This window comes from Elgaria multicarinata, chromosome 9 (assembly GCF_023053635.1).
Source record: "Elgaria multicarinata webbii isolate HBS135686 ecotype San Diego chromosome 9, rElgMul1.1.pri, whole genome shotgun sequence".
Classification (NCBI taxonomy): domain Eukaryota; kingdom Metazoa; phylum Chordata; class Lepidosauria; order Squamata; family Anguidae; genus Elgaria; species Elgaria multicarinata.
In genome coordinates this window covers 19,312,118-19,330,458 of record NC_086179.1, presented here as the reverse complement: position 1 = coordinate 19,330,458, position 18,341 = coordinate 19,312,118, and the positions used below count along the sequence as shown (strand labels likewise).

The 18,341-nt window shown below is 41.3% G+C and overlaps 1 protein-coding gene across 1 annotated transcript in view; it reads left to right on the top strand.

The window, feature by feature from the left end:
• Positions 1–18,341, top strand: part of LOC134403979 (chromatin remodeling regulator CECR2) — a 101,753-nt gene that overhangs the window by 28,180 nt on the left and 55,232 nt on the right. The gene's annotated exons all lie outside the window — the stretch shown is intronic.

Below are 18,341 nucleotides of genomic sequence, written 5' to 3'. Positions count from 1 at the left end.
TGATGCCTTCACCAATTTTTATGATTTTGATCCTTTTTAGTTCCAATTGCATTTAGTACCAACTGCATTTCTACTTTTTCTCTCCATGTGAAGGAGTTGGTATTATCTTCTATCATGGTCTATTTGGCTGCAATTTCAGCAAGCCATGTCCCAGTCCAGGGTGTTCAGATCTTCTAGGCTCTGCTCATCAAGCATTTGCTAAGGGTCTTAGGAACTTGGCTCTCCTGATCTGAGAGCCAGCGTAAATGTCCCTGTAGTTTTGAAGGCTTTGATATTTAAACCATAGAATCATAGAATCATAGAATAGTAGAGTTGGAAGGGGCCTACAAGGCTATCGAGTCCAACCCCCTGCTCAATGCAGGAATCCACCCTAAAGCATCCCTGACAGATGGTTGTCCAGCTGCCTCTTGAACCATTTGAGCCTTTAGCGACCATTGAACTTTGCTTCATAATGTGGAAGATGCCCTGCTTGCTTTCAATCACATCTGCTCGAGGGACCAGTGAACAGTGTGCACTGTGGGTGAACTGCTCTTAACTAATCATTCCATCAGGATAAGGTGGTTATCTATCTGGATAAAGCATTTATGCCTAAGATCATACCTGACTTTCACCTTAACTAGGACATTGTCCTACCTATATTCTTCCCTTCTCTGATCATTCAGGTGGAATCGATACTATATGCTCTGGCTATGCAGCAAGCACTGGCTTTCTACAAGTCCCACTTAAAACCTTTCTTCAAACCTCCTAGACTCCTCTCGTGCTATGAAGGTTACCACAAAGGACTGCCAGTGTTTTTGTAGTGCCTCTCTGCTTTAGTGGTGTGAGTGATATGATATGTGTAATGTATGAATTCACAGGACTTCCATTGTTTCACTCAGAGCATGCCAATTCTGGTACTTCTGCCATGTGGCAAAAACTGGTTGCAGCCTATTATTTTTTTAAGATACTATAGATTAGAAATTAGAGTGAGAACCAACTCATCGGTCTTTCAAGCAGTGCTCTCATCAGTATTCCATATGGAACCTGCCCTCTACTGGTAAGTTAGTTTGCTAGTTGCCCATATGTGTGATGCACAGAGACCACAAAGAAGGGCAGGTCGTTTGCCTGTAACTATGGTTCTTCGAATTGTCATTGTGCATTCATGTAACCCACCCTCCATCCCCTCTTTGGTGCTCTGCAGTTCTCTGGGATTGAAATGGTGTCATTCCTCAGCTATAGAAGGTTCCTGAATGGGACTGCACATTGATGCAAAGCCCATATGTGTGAATCCATAGACAACTACTTGAAGAACCACATTTACTGCAAGCTATCCATGCTATGTCATCTGAACTTCGATAAAGACTGGGTTTGGACGATAAGATAACCAACGGTGGGTTAAATAGTCAAAGGTTGGGTATTGTGTCATCTGTTGGGATTTTTTCACATCAAGGTTGGTTATTTGGCTGAAATAGCCAATGCAAATAACCAACACTATGCGAAGTTGATTATTTGAACAACCGTTGGTTATCGTGTCATGTGTCAGGCACTGTTGACTATTTTGTTGAACACAGTTGGTTATTTTCGGAGACTGCAGAATCCCCTGGCAAGAGTGCTGCTCTAGTCGAGCCAGCAGAACTTGCAGTGGCTGATGGGACACCAGTGGGAGGACTGAGGGAGGAGAGAGGGGAGGGGATGTGTCAATCAAACACACCATTCACTTGACGCTGTCCTTAAACCACATCACGCGTGATCATAATCATGTTGTGTGGGGAGTACCCCTTTGATAATCAACTGTGGAGTTGACTATTAATCCACCATTGACTTTTGTGTTGTCCAAATGCAGCCAAATTGTGGTAATCTATGGTTAACGGAAATAGATGAGGCTGAAACAATAGTTCATGATTTACAACCCCCACCCCAATACCTGTTCATTTATATTGTACTCTCTTGAGTTCTTTCTCAGTTGATAGCCCCATGTCAGTGGCTACATAGTATCAAGATACCCCATTTCCTGCATGATCCCCACTCGGCTGAGATCACATAGGTGATTTACCCAAAAAGCCCTCTCACAATTACCCTTGTTATTGATTAGCTTTGTTTACTCTTAGTGATGTCATCACATATCACATCTGATTGGCTAAATAGCATTGTGACTTAGTACATTGACTGCATCATCCTCAACTAAGTTCATAGTTTCTAGGAAGAAAAATAGCACAAAAGCAGCAGATAGGAATAATGGCAATAAACGGGATTGAAGAAAGGTTAATATTTGCGCAATGAAAGGGTGTGTGTGAAATATTTCTTCACTCCCCACCCCCAGAACCATTTTGTCTCTAAAATTAGCAGTTAATGGCCCTGTTCAGATGTTCTTCTGGCTCCCAGGGATGAATCATCAGTTAATTAACCCCCAAATGCAGGAATATGTACTGTGCACAAACCACTTTCAATTTCTAGGAACAACCTATAAATGAGGCTGCATTTTGTTTCCATGACTTCCGAATCCAAGTACTTGTGGTTGTTTGTGGGTTAAACATCTTGAAATTAACCCAAGACAATTTACCCACAAATTACTGCTGAACGCCATTGTTACATCCAAGCAGGGTCAATATTTATTGCACCACTAGTTTCAAATAAGACCTGCAGAATTGGGTGATTGTTGAGTATTGACTGAGGGATGAGTGTAGTTTGTGAAATTAGGCCTGCTGGAGAGTAAATTGCTGGAAGTTTAGCATGGCATTTTGATTCAAGGAAGTTGCATTTTAATATCTGTTCTTTCAGCCTCATGCTTATAAGATGGAAGCCACAGCCAGTCCAGACCTAAAATGGAGAGCATCCTCATCCTGTTTCCTTGCTTGTTGGCCAGGGAGGTGGTGTTTTGAAATGGGATTATAGTTTTGAGCCCGTGGCTTTGGAGCTACAGCCTGTTCACTACATTGCCAATGGGCTTAAAAGCTTAAAAGAACTCCCACTAGGTACCCAGGAAGCCTCTTAGTATAGAAGTTGGCAACATTGTGGGATCAGCTGTTCTGTATTTATCCCTCTGCAGTGCAGCCTGAGTGAGCACTGGAGCTTCTAAAGCGGTGATGCTTCTGGGAATAGCATCAAGAATTAACTGGTTTGTTAGCAGATAGTCATGCTGACGCTATTTGTAAGTCTGTGATTGCAGTTACTTCGCGCTATGCAAAGCAGAGTGGCCGAGAATGCTGAACATTTGTTCCCATTGGCACGGGACACACATTCTCACTGTGTGCGCATGTGTTATGGCCTTCTTTTCAGGGGGAAAAAGACAGTCTGTGCAAACTAGTTATCTGTGTTTTCAGCATTGCTTTTAGCAGGTGATAAGTTGAATGTCTGTTCTTTGTATTCTTGATTGCCTGTTCTTAATTACCTGAACAGGTAATTCACTCTGCATGAATACAACTCAGTGAGTGCATTCCCCTTATGTTTAGGGGATCCCCAAAGTCCATATTTATTGTAAATGCATCAGCTGTTTATTTATGCCCTTACATTGTCTAATTTGTTCTTTTCTGGGTAATCCATTTTGTCTGTGGGTAAAAAGCAAAAGTATTGGTGGCCTTCATCCGGTCTCCTATTGGAATGCCACAGCTTCCTTTTTCAGCTGAAGAGTAGGGTAAAAATGCTTTAAACACATTAAATAAATAATGTGCACAGTGGGAAGCCTATACCAGTCTTATCCTCTTCCATTTACATCATGGCCTGGTACCCCTTTCATCCAGCAAAGGAGACATATGGATAAGCGGGATAGATGCTCTGCTCTGAGGGAAAAGGGATTATTTGAAGCGGCGGACAGGACTATTAGCTGTGTTGGGAGAAAACAGCATGGTCTTCAGATGCTTTGTCTGCTGACAACATTGCCACAAAACTGACTAGAATATCGAGATTCTGAGGTCATGGATTCTCTTATTAATAATGCCTATTTTCTAAGGCCTGGAACAAATGGAAGATTTGTGTTCAAAGCATATTTAAATGCTTGGAAATGCTCTGAGAGTGGCAAGAGAGGCCATAAGTGCATTCATTTTTTTTTGCAAATGGTTTTTGTACAGAAAATAAAGTAGTTACTAGATTTTGTGACCCCCTTCCTAAATCTCGTTAAATACTATCACAGTTCAAAGCAAACATATTATTTCCAACGCCACTTAGTGATCAAGAAGAGATGCTAGAAAGCTCAGTGGAATACGTTTCAGGTATTTGAACTGGGTACTGGATTGTATGATCAGGTACTATATCTCCTTGCAGGCAAGTTTTGTGTGGGCATTAGTAGGCTAATCAGATCCTGTGAGGGTGCTGTAGATGCAAAACTACCTGCCTTCACACAGCCAACAAAATGTCTGAATGGGGTGCATGTACTTAGGTTTCTACATACATACAACTGATAGCCCTGTTATCCTTGCCCCTTAAAGTCTTCTCTCTGTGTGTGAACCTCCCAGAGAGCTTCAGCTATTGGGCGATACAGAAATGCAATAAATAAATAAATAACATTTTGCATACCGTTGTTATGTTGAATGTTATATAGGACTGTGAGGCAGGCTGCGTGGATGATCCTGCATCTGTCATGTGTTCAGGATTCTTTGTTGAATATGTGCATAGGCACTTAGAGTACAATTGAAAGCTGTAGCACATGTGTTGCATTAATTTATGGTACAAGGTGCAAGTAAAAGAATTCCCTGAGGTTCCTCCTTCAAAGCCATATGTCTTTGTGGTACACTTCCTCATTTTTCTATAGATCTTCTTGTTCTCCTGACAACTGAATCATTTGTCATAGTTAGAGAACTCGTGAATATATATATATATCTTTGTGTGTCACTAACCTGATTTGATCAGCGTAACAGACCACTGTAGCTTAATTTACTTGCAGGGGTTGTTATTGTTGTTGTTGTTGTTATTATTATTATTATTATTATTATTATTATTATTATTTATTGCATTTGTATACCACCCTATAGCCAAAGCTCTCTGGGTGGTTCACATAAGATAAAACTTAAAACAATATACAAAGATAAAAAAACTACAAAAATAAGCAAAATACATATACATTTAAAACCACTATAACAACTTTAAAAACGATGTGCCAAAAAACAGACCCAGGGTCATTACATATTGGAGAAGAGAAAAGTCTTGACCTGGCGCTGAAAAGATGACAATGTCGGCGCCAGACAGATTGTTCCACAGTTGGGGGCCACCACAGAGAAGGTCCTCTCTCTTGTCGCCACCCTCCGAGCTTCCCTCGGAGTAGGCACCCAGAGGAGGACCTTAGATGTTGAACGTAGTGTTCGGGTAGGTTCATGTCGGGAAAGGCATTCTGTCAGGTATTGTGGTCCCATGCTGTGCCACATAGCACTGAGTACCATTTTTGCTTGGTGCCCTTGGGCACCCAGCTTGTCATGGCTTGTTGTATCATGCGAACCCATGTGGTAGGGGTTGTTTGAGGGTTAGACAACCCCTGCCACCTGGGTTTGCATGACACAAGCCATGGCAAGCTGAGCATCTCTGGACATAATACAAAAATGGTGCCCATGGATGCTGGAACAATGCTAAAGCCCCTATGGCTAGTTTTACCCATGTTGGGGTGTTCTGATGTGCAAACAGCTCCATTGTGGAAGCTTGAGAATTTTCCACCAAGATGTCCACAGACTATGTTGCAACAAGTGACTGCAAGCTAGCAAGAGAGTTGTCCCAGTGACTACAAGGGAAGCTGGTATAAAGCAGTAGGTGCATGGTGCAATGGTGGCAAGTCATGAAACCTCTTTGCTGCTTTCTTCTCTAGGAGCACAATGGTGCTCCTAGAGGAGAGAAGCGGGGACCAGAGGTTAGTAACCCAGCTCTTCAGCAGCCTGCTCAAATTGACCAAGCACTGATTCCCGCTGCTGCTTGGCTCCCCACTATAGCCCAGCCTGAGATCCCAGGTTTGTGGCATCAGCAGCATGGGAGTGGTGACCCCCAAGCTGTACTGGCTAGCTCTATAGGTCTCCATGGTAGGTTCCACCAGCCTACCCTGGAATGACAGCCATCTGAGGAGCAGCCAGCCCAATTTCTGTCCTGTTGCAACAGACTGACTAGCCATCACATGGTGCAAAAATAGCCTGCATAGCTTTTTACCTTTCTCTGCCACATAACTGAAGTAAAATAAACTGTGAGAATTTGCTTAATTTGCTTTTTAAAATTTGCTTTTGGGTGGAAAGAGGAATTACAAATTTAATAAGAGCTAGTGTGGTGTAGCAGTTAGAGTATTAGACTGAGACTCAGGAGATCTGGATTCTAGTCCTTACTTGGCCATGAAGCTCACTGGGTATCTTTGGGCTAGTTCACACAACACAACAGCTGAGTATGGGTTGACATTGAAATGTGGGTTGCTGCGTTGTGTGAATCTAGCTGTGCTAGCAAACCAATAATAAAACATGGGTTATCTTTGTGGATTGATCATGATTACGAAATGGTTCACACAACGACCTATGATTCAAAAATAACTCCTACTCAACCGATGGGGTTTTGTCATGTTGTGTGAACCTAGCCACTGACTCTCAGCCTAATCTACTTCACAGCGTTATTGTGAGGATAAAATAGAAAGAAGGAGGACCATCTAAGTTGCCTTGGGTTCCTTGCAAGAGGAAAAAAGGCGGAATACAAATGTAATAAAAATTATTATTATTATCATTATTATTATTCCTGGATTTGAGTTATCTAAATCGAGGAGTTCCTTTTTTAAAGTTCAGTACTCACCATAAATACAGAATGGTTAGGCTCAATTGCATATCTAAACAAGACATGGAAAATTATTTACCTGATATTTTTGATCTAAAGAAGGGATGACTGACTGGTGGTTTCTGGGCACTAGGAGCCCGCAAGATAATTTTGTGTCTCCATCATAAATTCATCTACAGTTCTTGGGAAACCAGAGTATTAGAGTACTCTTACTTTTGAAAAGAAGTTAGCTTCCTTTTGTCTCTAGGATTAGAATGTCAATTGGAATCTGTACACTGATACACTCTTTTGCCAAAAAAGGAGTTTCTTGAACCTCATGCTTTGGAGAAGAACATTCAACAATTTAATGAGGGAAGTGGAACACGCTCTGGTCCACTTCAGATGTCCCAACCACTTCAAATGTCTCAGAGCTTGTGCTCTTCCTCTTCTCACACTTCCTGGTTCACAATAACAATAATTTTTTGTTCCATGCAAATCATGCTGGCTATGGTTATTGCAAACAACAATAATTTGCTTCCAAACTAGAATGAGAAACCCAGTTGAAACAATGATTTCTGGTTTGATTACATTTATATCCTGCCTTTCCTTCAACCTCTGCTTTCCCTTTATTTTCATAATAACCCTGTAAGATGGGGCAGTCTGAAAGATACTAACTGAACCAAGGTCATCCAGTGAGCTTCATAGCTCAGTGGGGATTTCAGTATAGTTTAGTGCCTTCTCAGTGGCTACTCCCAGGGTCTAGAACTCCCAACCAAGGAGGCTAGACTGGCTCCCTTTGTGTTGTCCTTCTGTGGGCAGGGGGATTTGTTTTTATTCAGGCAGGCCTTTGGCATGTACATATGCTGGTCTGCTGCTGAAGAGTGTTTTTTTAAAACAACAACTGGTTGAGTATTTCTTTTATTATTGTTTTTAATTCTTTTTTTAAGTTATTTGTTTTTATACGTTGTAGATATGATTTTGGTTTTAATCTGTATCATATGGTAAGCTACTTTGAATGGCATTTTTGTTGGAAAGGCAGAATACAAATTAAATAAATAAAATAGTCTCCCTGGTCCTGGTCTGACACTCTAACCTCTATGAACTGGTCCCCAGAATATGGCCTCTGGGTTTAAAAATCCCATCATACCTTGCCTATAGTGTATCCCATCATACCTTGCCTGTAGTGTTGAGGTTAAAACAATAAAGTTTCTTGTGGGACATTAAAAATCAGTATATGTAATATGGCATTAGCTTTCATAGGCAAGGCCCTATTTCATGTTGATGTACTGAGGTTATTGTTTTTAAAGTTGCACCCAGCTAAATTAAGCCAACCATGCCACTGGGAGAAAGAGACAAGCCAAACCATTTCATTCTGATTTTCCCTAATGACAGCAGAAGAGATTCACTTTTTTTAAAAAAAGTCATGGTTGTCCGTCTGTCCCCCGCCCATCCCCATCCCCACCGCTATTTCCCATTGAGGATTGCTTGCTGTGGCTATTGGATTTGCCTAGACAATGTGAAAGAAATACCACAATTACTTTGTGGCTTTCAGTTTATAACCCTCTCTTTGTAACAAAGCTATCACCTCAGCACCTCTGCTAAGCCCCTATTGTAACATTATCCCCTTGTTCTAATGCTTTCCAAACAGCCTCCTATGTGTAGTTATAAAAAGGTTGGGGGAGGGACCAGAGCTGTGAAGTCTGCAAATAGCAGTATCATTAAGAGCAAACCCAAAGAGAAGCAGACTTCTTTCTTCCTCATATTTGGTTCTTGGTTGATGAGATGAGGGGTATAGGAAAGTGGAAAGAGCAAGCCCAGGATATCATCTTTTGATGCTGGTGAACAATGTTTAGTGTTAACAATGCTCTTTCCCTTTCCTATGAGAAAGTGGCAGCATTCTGGACAATGCCTGACTCCTTCAAAGTTAATCGTCCCTGGCAGATGAAGTGCCAAGAAGCTGTTTCTGTGGCTGGGAGGTGTGTGTGTGTGTGTGTGTGTTGACTCCTAACTCTGGTATTGTCTTTTGTCTTTCCTGTAGTGGCAGTTCAAATACAGAAATGGGGTGGGGGAGCAGTGGAGGGGCTTTCAATTCAGGAAGCCATAAAGCACTTGAGTATCTTTTTGAAAGAGGGTAATATACAGTCCAATTGCCTAGAGGGCTGCAGGGAAGTGAAGATGCTGGGAAATTGGGGAAGGGGTTCTTTAACTGCAGCTGTGACAGAGGAATGATGCACAAATACAAGTGATTTTTCAAAGTTGCTTGCAAGAGAAATTAAGGCAGATGGAGTCAGAGAGCGGACTATATGTTTCCGAGTTGGTTTGTATAAGGGATATGAACTTAATCCCAGCAGTCACAGAAGGGATAGAATGTATACCCAGTACAGGATTGGTCCTTATGGCTACCGATAGTCCTGGGTTTGCTTGCTCTAAATGTAAAGTTTTTTATATTTAATCACACTAAAGCACAGCGTTTCAAATTTAGTCAGAGTAAACTCTCTGAGATCCTGGGGATAAATTTTTTAGACCTCCCCAATGTTTATGTAGACAAAGCAAAACTTATAGCCTGGTAGGCTGTACTTACTCTCATTCTAGTCCTCAGGGCAGGTAGACTTAAGTGCAAACAACATTATGAAGGATTCATTTATATACTACTAAGAAACAACTCTTAAAAAAACCACTGCTGATTAGCATTGTCCTTTTGCTAGATGATGCTGAAAGCTGCAATTTTAATGCTTCCAGAAGCAGCTAGTATTTGAATTTGTACTTGTGACTTCCTTATGGAACCTGCCCTCTCATGCAGAGGGTACACTATATATATTAAAGATTATGAGTTTATCTTTGATGCTTCTATTTCTAATAAGTTGCTTCTTTGAAACTGATTTTACCACTACTGTTTTATCATATTTCCAGGTGGCATATACTTATTTATATACATAAATACAAATGATTGAGTATCAAAATTTAACAGCAACAGAGCATAACTGATAAGTACTATTTATTGCTGAAATTGTGTGGATGTGGTGGTATATGGGTGGCACAGGGGAGGAGCACAATTACACCATGTCTTGTACTTCCCCAGACCATGACCATGACCCTATTGATAGCACAGCTTTACACCAGCCCCTGCATTGGTGCAAGGCATTTTCCTCCTGATGGCTTCAATGGAAAAGAATTTTTAAATCTAAAGTAGCTGCCCCCATATCAATGTCCATCCCACCAATATCACCTTGACATGGTATATCTCAACACCTGAGTATATCTGAACCGCCCAGAGAGCTTCGGCTATTGGGCGGTATAGAAATGAAATAAATAAATAAACAAACACCCAATTACATCATTCCAGTATATAAACCCCACACAGGAAGATGACTGAGATGGTAAAGTGGGTCAACATAAGTCTATTTCTCTCTTGTTCCGAGCTGTGCACACTTATTTATTACATTTCTATCCCACATTTTTTCCTCTTGCAAGGAATCCAAGGTGGCTTACATGAACATCCTCCTCTCCATTTTATCCTCACAAAAATCATGTGAGGTAGGTTAGGCTGACAGTCAAAAGTCACCCAGTGAGCTTTATGGCCAAGTAGAGACTAGAACCTGAATCTCCTGAAACTACTACACCACAATGGCTCTCAAGAGTTCACTTAGTGTTCACAAAGGGGAACTTTGCTATGAAACATGGAGAAAGGGCACTTTGCACATAAAGGGAGCACTGAACAAATAGCCTATCTCTAGGACATTCCTAGCAACATAAGCACAATTCTTACACATTTCTTCCTAGAAAATAACAGGTATCCCTTCAGACACAAATACTGAATTCCACTCCTTTCCAACAACTGGGGGTGTCAGGGCACAACAACCCACACAGGTAAGGAAAAGAAGAGGGAATACATGCTAAAATGTATTAACTTCTGCAAGGATCTCCCCACACCTCCTTTGCTGTATGTGCATATGTGAATACTGTGAATTGTATTGCTGTAACACTCTTCCTCCTCTCCAGCAGTAGGGAACAGTATGTCCTACACAGGGGAGGCACTCACCCCCTGTTCAGATAAGTTCCCTGTTGGCAAAGGCTAGGCACTCGATTTCAACTATTGCAACTTCTGGGCAAATGCTCAAGAGCACTTCTGCCTGTGGCTCCCCATGTTGCTTTCCCAGAGGCACAAGATTCATCCCACACACCATTCTGTGCAGACCCAAGGAAGGCCTACCCCATGACCATCAATAGTGACCAAGATCCTCTTGGCTGTTCATCTGTAGGATTGACAACCTGCTGGCTCAAGGCCAGTCACATATAAGAGGTAAGGGTGCTCCTATCATGAAGCTGGTTGGCACAAGGAACACTACATTTGCTATCCTGTTGTTTGTTGAATTGTGGGAGCACTGCTGATGTGACTTGTTGGTAGCTCCATACTTGTGTCTTCGTAGGATCTGCTCCATCCCAGATGTTTTAACTTTTCCGCATATGTTGTGCCTTTGTTGGTAGAGAGTGGTGGATAGGGATCCTTTTGACCCACCCTAGATCTCAGAATCAGGCAAGCAGAGAGTTTGAGGAGCTTGGATTCTCCCTCTCTTCAGCTTACTTGGATTCTCTGGACTGTGAGGGAGCAGACCTCTTAGAGACACAAGTGGGATGGGTGCTGCTGCTAGGTGTATGAGATAGGGAGTTGGGGGCGGACAGGGTGGAGAAGATGGGGAATGATGACGAGGCAATAAGTCCTACCAGGATGCTATCTGATAGGACTGGCCTATTAGGCAACATGGAGTAGCAAGTTTAGTCAAATGATTTGCTTGCCAGACAGAGGGTGTGAGCTAAAAGGACTGGTTGGGGTCAAGCTGTTGGCCCATGCAGTACCTTCTGATTGGCTCAGCTGTGCCTGGTGAAGGATCCCTTTCCCATCTTTCCTTGTATGGGGTTGTACTCTGGATTTGAACCTAAAATACCCCCATGTAAAACATGAGCTGTTCCATGTGGCTAGGGGTCCTTTGGTAACTCCTGGAATCTATGACTCGGTCCTGGGCTGGGTGAAAAAAAACACCCCACTTGTGCCTGTTTCATATCTGCTGCTGTAGTTAAGTGATTCAGGAGCTGCTCTTCAGAGACTGAAGTGTAGTTTCAAGTCCTCAGAACTCCCTCAATTTGCCTCTGACAAAACTGTGTTTTGCCAGTCATGTAAAAGGTAAATGGAGACATCTCCCCTTTCCCTCTTGGTGGGGCTCAAACTCCCATCACCTGCTTCCGAACCACATGCCCTGTGGAACAAAGCACTGCAGGCTGTTGCTGTCGGTGTGTGTCCTGGCCCGTTCCTTTGGCTAATTGCTAAAAGAATTTTGTGCCCTAGGTGGATTTTGAACCCTTGCCCCTAGGAGGGCTGTTCCTCCTGTTTTCAGGCATCTTACCCAACAAGCTATGATGATGCTGTTGTTGTGTGTGCTCTTCTTCCTTCCCTTTGTGTGTTGTGCTACAAAACAATGGTTGTGAGGGGATTTGAGTCTCTGCCTGCAGAAATGCCTAGACAGGGCACTAGTAGGAGTAGGGTTATTGCTGACAGAACATTTTACCTGGTTCACATGATCACAGGGTGATTAACAAGTCAGTGGCTTGTTAACCACCCTGTGTGTGATGGATGGATTCACATAATTATCCTCGGAAGCGCAGCTTGTTGTGTCATGTGAACCTGGCCAAGTTGGCTAGTTGTGGTGCTTAATAAGCCACCCAGAACCCATTATTTATTTATTTATTACATTTTTATACCGCCCAATAGCCGAAGCTCTCTGGGCGGTTCACAAAAATTAAAACCATAATAAAACAACCAACAGGTTAAAAGCACAAATACAAAATACAATATAAAAAGCACAACCAGGATAAAACCACGCAGCAAAATTAATACAAGATTAAAATACAGAATTATAACAGTAAAATTTAAATTTAAGTTAAAATTAAGTGTTAAAATACTGAGAGAATAAAAAGGTCTTTAGCTAGCGAAGAAAAGAGCACGGTGTAGGCGCCAGATATTTACTCCTGGTTGGTATATTTTTGTATATATACTTTAATTAACTGAATGATAATGTATTACACCTTTTGATTACAATTTGTATGTCTGGTTATACATAAGTTTTTTAAAGTATTTTTAGGTACATAAACTTGTAAAATGCCTATATTTGTAAATATTATGATTCAAAGGACTTTTTTATTTATATTTTAGATAACACCCCTGAGGAAGAGCGTAGTTTGCGTTCGAAACGCGTAGGCGGCACCTTGGCACTGTAAATAAACTTTTGTAAATATTCCGTTTTGAAGATTGCCTGGTTCTACCTTTGCCTTTGTCTTCTTGTCAACCATGGCAAAAAGGTACCCTGACCAGGTTTGCATGACATGACAAATTGCACTGCTGAGGGTAATTATGCTAATCACCCCAGGATGTGACTGACACACATGGCAGGCTAAATAAGCCATGAGGGCTTATTTCCGCAGCCATGATCATGCAAACTGGGTCATTGTGTCTAATGCAGTGGAGGCATTCTGGTGTCACTTTGTGTATTGTGTGTTGTGTATATGGTAGGAACACAGGAAAATCCCTTATACTGAGTCAGACCCTTGGGCCACATAGCCCAGTATCGTTGACATTGACTAGCACTAGCTCTCTAGGATTTCAAGCAGGAGATGCTGGGGATTGAACCTAGGACCTCCTGCATGCGTATCACTGAGCTATGGCCTTTAGCTCAATGAGGTGATGCAGAGGTGTGTGCTTGGGGCATTTCCCTGTCATTTATTTTATTTATTTATTTATTTATTTAGTACATTTTTATACCGCCCAACAGCCGAAGCTCTCTGGGCGGTCATGAGTTAATTGGTTTCCTCCATGTGTGAACCGCCCAGAGAGCTTCGGCTATTGGGTGGTATAAAAAATGAAATAAATAAATAAATGTGTGGGCAGGATATGTGTAGAGTATTGCCCAGTCTCCCATTGGTAGGCTTTGGCAACGTTTCCAGGGACACAGGGGGCACCTCTTTGTTGTTGTTGTTTTATTTTCTGGTTGTGTACTTTCCCTTTCACCTCCCGGGCTAAACATGTATAGGATACGGAGGGTGTAACCGTTGTATAGAACTGCTCTGTTATTTTAAGAAAAAGGGAAATCTCTTGATTGCAGCCCATTTGTTAGTGACCCAATATTAGAAGAAAATGCAATGAGGAGTGGAAACAGGTTACATGGCAAAGGATTCTAATATATGAGATAATAATTTTAAGATACATAACAAAAAAGGATTCTTTGAATGTTAACATAGTTCTGACAGTACTGGAATAGGAGAACTAATTATGAAAATGTCAAGAGAGAGAGAGATTAAATGTAATTTAAGCAAGCAAATGATTTTTAAATTTTATTTTTCTATGTGGAATTTGAAAATATTGAGTTTTGATGCTGAAGATTGAGGATATTTTTTTAAATGTTAGATTTTAGTTAAATTTAGGACTTCATAATATTTTGATTTAAGTGTATTTCTAGATGTATTTGTGTATTGGATGAATTGTTATATCTTATTTAAATAATAATTTAAATAAGATATAACAATTTAATAATTATTTTCATGACTTTAATAAGCATTTAAATTCTAAGACTGTTTAATATTTAAATTTGATTTGAATTGTAATTTTGTTTTGAACTATTTTTTATCTTCTCTCTCTCTCTCTCTCACACACACACACACAAAGAAAACAACTCCTGTCATTAAAATAATTTTTACCATTGTAAATTTTTTACCATTGAATTATAGTTTGGACAACTGTTTCTCCTCTTCCTTCTGACATCCTTAAGTATTTGAAAGCTGTCAATAATAAGCCTCTTTAATCTTTTTTTCTAGATTAAACATGCATAATTAATCCGATTTGATTTTCTTTTAGATATTGTTGATCACTTGGTAGATGAACCTAAGTGTTTTCAGCAAATGTCTAATAGTTTAATATATCAGGCAGGGATTGTTCCTGGTCTAGAGTTGGCGAATGAATGTGAACACTAAACAATGAAAAAACTTAGCTGGATAGACAAATATGGGTTTTCTAAAGAAGAATTGTACATTATTTTCCAGCCTAATGTCTAAGGATCTGTATCTCCTTGCTATCTCTGTCCTAACCCTGCTGCTACCCATTGCTTCTCCTTGGTGAGGTGGCAACCCTTGCTGTATGCAGTGTGTGTTTCCCCAACAGCCATTGCAAGACTCCAAGGGATTTAGTCATGGGGGGTGGAGGGAGAGACGTTAAACAGGCTTTCTCTAATGAGCTGTGACGCCAGCTGGAGGGGGGGAGAATATGGCTTTTCTCTCCTGTCCAGTGCTCTGGGAACGTATAGAGGGGTGGAAAAGGAACTGTGTGTCTCCATTTTGTACCTCCTCCCGCCAGTCCAGTACACATACTGTGCTGATTTGCTGCCTCCTCTTGTTTCTTTTCTGTTCTGTCCCCAAAGCATTTTGGCAAGGTTTAGATTTCTATGCTCACAGCTGAATGCTCAAGGAGAAAAGGGAAAAACAAAGGATTTAGGGGATGTGGCTCTATGCAGTAGAGCTAGTGAGAATCCTGCTTTTTCCTCCTTTCTTTTAAAAGTGTTGCTGTTTGTGTTTTTATCATCTGTTTAAACACTCATACTAAATACTGACCCATCTTGTAAATGTTACCTTTATTTCCATAAAATATGTTCTGCCTACATATACTTTTGTTAACAGAAATTAATGCAACAAAGATATTCTCTCATTCCCCATCTTCATAAGTGGAAGTTTTTCTTCATGGTCCTTCGTGGTCTCTAGGTTTGGGTCTTTGGCTATGTAATAGAAAAGTTTCAAACCTGTTCAAACTTCCCCAAACTGCTCTTTTAACATATATATCCTGTTTCCCAGGCTCAAAAACAGCTTAGTAATTTGGTAGAAGTGAAACTTAAAGGGAAAATGCCATTGACGTTTGTGCAGGTATACTGTTTTCCCTAGATACTATGATACACCGATGTGGAGGGGGCACTGGCTTCTGCACTCTATGCTTATGTTTGTCACATGTTGGCTCTTCAAAGAGCCAAAGTCTTTTAATGATAATCCTACCTAAGAACAAAAATTCAACACCCTGTTCAAAGAGTTAGGATGCACAATATCCAAATAACAAAAGCCCATTTATTTAAAAAATAGTACACCGTCTTATGCTTCTTGGAGGGAAAGCAAAACATAAGTATAAATAATATATAGAAGCAAATAGTAAGAATATTAATGAAACCTATAAATAGTTTTTGTTATTTGTCTATTGTGTATCCTAACTGATATAATTGAGTCTGGATAGATCTACCAACAGACCCATAATTGTCATAATACATTGTGGCTGCCCAACACTCACTAGGAAATTGGATGATAAGAAAATGGACCAGACTGAGCCCTGTGCCATTTTTAATGTGCTTGCTTAAGATCACATTGTGAATGTTAACAATTCTCTGAGATGTGTTAATTTACCTTTTGTACATGCAGAGGTGGATTAATCATTTTGGGGTGACTTTTGCCCCAAAGAAGACCTGGGATTGTTGCATAGATACACAAGACTAGAAGTAGCTTTTTAAGTACTCTAACATCAACATTAATTTTCTATGGCAAAACTGTAAATACCCTGTTTCCCCGAAAATAAGACAGTGTCTTATATTAATTTTTGCTCCTAAAGATGCGCTAGGTCTTATTTTCAGGGGATGTCTTATTTTTCCATGAAGAAGAATACGGTACACATTTATTGTTGAACAAAAAAAAAGGTCTTATTTTCGGGGGGATGCCTTATATTACAGCGAGAGGCAAAACGGGAAGTAGGTCTTATTTTCGGAGGATGTCTTACTTTCGGGGAAACAGGGTATTATAAAACTACTAGTAGGGTTATGTGAGGGTTGTTTATCCTGTGAATAATCTATGATGGTGAGATTCACATAACACAGCTCAACCTCTGATGACCCAGCCGTGTCATACAAACGAGCCCTGTACGTGTCTGCTTTTAGTTTAACAGAATGCAGCAGGCAAAGCCAATAAATTGCAGTAGCTACTTAATAATTCCTGATATATTTTACTGATCTTCATCAGAGGAATTTGTTCAATAGTTAGGTGCATATTGCATATCTGTCTAATAAGACAGGGGTAAAAGAGCTGTGTCTCCAACTTGGCTGGTTTTTGGTGAAGCCCCCTTTTTTCTGATCACTATTAGTTAAAGATAGCATACTAATATTGGCAGAGATCCTGACAGGTATGTGTGTATGTTCTGAGTGTGTATCTGAATTTTTCTGAAAATCTTCCTCTCAGAAGCTGTGCTCCTCAGAGCCAACAAACTGTTCTAGAAAAGACCCTGAACTGATTTGGATGTCACAGTAAACCATGGTTTATTGTGATGAGAATGAGTCATAGCGAACTTCAAGCTTGCATACTCCCACTGCCTCCTCTCTTTCTGGCATGGTCATGAGCAGGAGATTAGAAGCTTTCACTTCCATTTTTTATTAATCACAGTTTGTTGTTTTATTTTAACCAGACAAACTATAGTTAATCTTAACTGTGGTTTGTTTAAAACAAGCTAAATTCAAATCTTGGGCTATGAAGCTGGTTTATAGTATTTCAACAAACTATAGTTAAGATTAACCACAGTTTGGGGTTTGGTAAATCAGAAACAAAAGTGAACATTTGTGATCTCTCCACAGCTACACCAGAGAAGGAGATGTATTGAAGGTGGGGGGACAGGGTGCAAGCCCAGGTCTCACTGCATTTCATTCCTGTTAAGATAATACATGGTTTAGTGTAATATCTGAACTGGCACTGTGAGTTTAAAAACAGGGGTGTGCTCCGCTCTGTTACGGATCCCCGGATCTGAAGCAGAGTGGGCTGATCCAGCCCTCCGAAGCCTGGTTCTGGAGTGGATCGGGGGAGGTCTGGATTGGCTCGAAGTGGTTCAGAATGGTCTGAACCTTCGGAACAAGGTAAGTGGGGAGGGGAGCTTACCTGGCTCCCCCGTCCGCCACCACCATGGTCCGTGCGGCGACAGAGGCAGAGCCAAGTAACAGGGAGGGGTGCTTACCTGGGTCCATTGTGGTCTGGGTGGCGGCTTCAACTGCGGCCCAGGCTTCAGGTGGAAACAGGCCTGTTTCCGCCTAAAGCCTGGGCCACAGTTGAAGCCGCCACCCACACCATGACGGAAGCAGGTAAGTGGGGGGAGGGGGGTTTACCTTGCTCCGCCATCGTGTAGCAGCGGACAGCAGAGCCAGGTAAGGGGGAGGGGGGGTTATTCGTCACCCATTTTGTCCCCCCTTCCCCACTTACCTGCCTCTGCAGGTAAGGGGGGCAAAATGGGGACCGAATATCGATCTGAACTTCCGGATCTCGCTCTGGATCCAGTTCCGGAGCAGATCAGGGGAGGTTCAGATTGACCCGAACCAGTTTGGGCCCGATCTGGAAGGTCTGGATCGGGTTCCATAGCGGTTCGGGTAGGGGGTGCACAGCTCTATTTAAAAATGTGTTCTGGAGATTTGTTGTAAGAGCAATTTAAAAAGAAACCTAGGGGGAAATATCACACTTTCCAACAGCAGTTGCCCTAGTCCCCAGTCCATAAACAATGTTGATGTTTAATAATCAGTTTGGAGAGCGCAGAACAACTTGCAAGATGAGTCTGAAGGCAT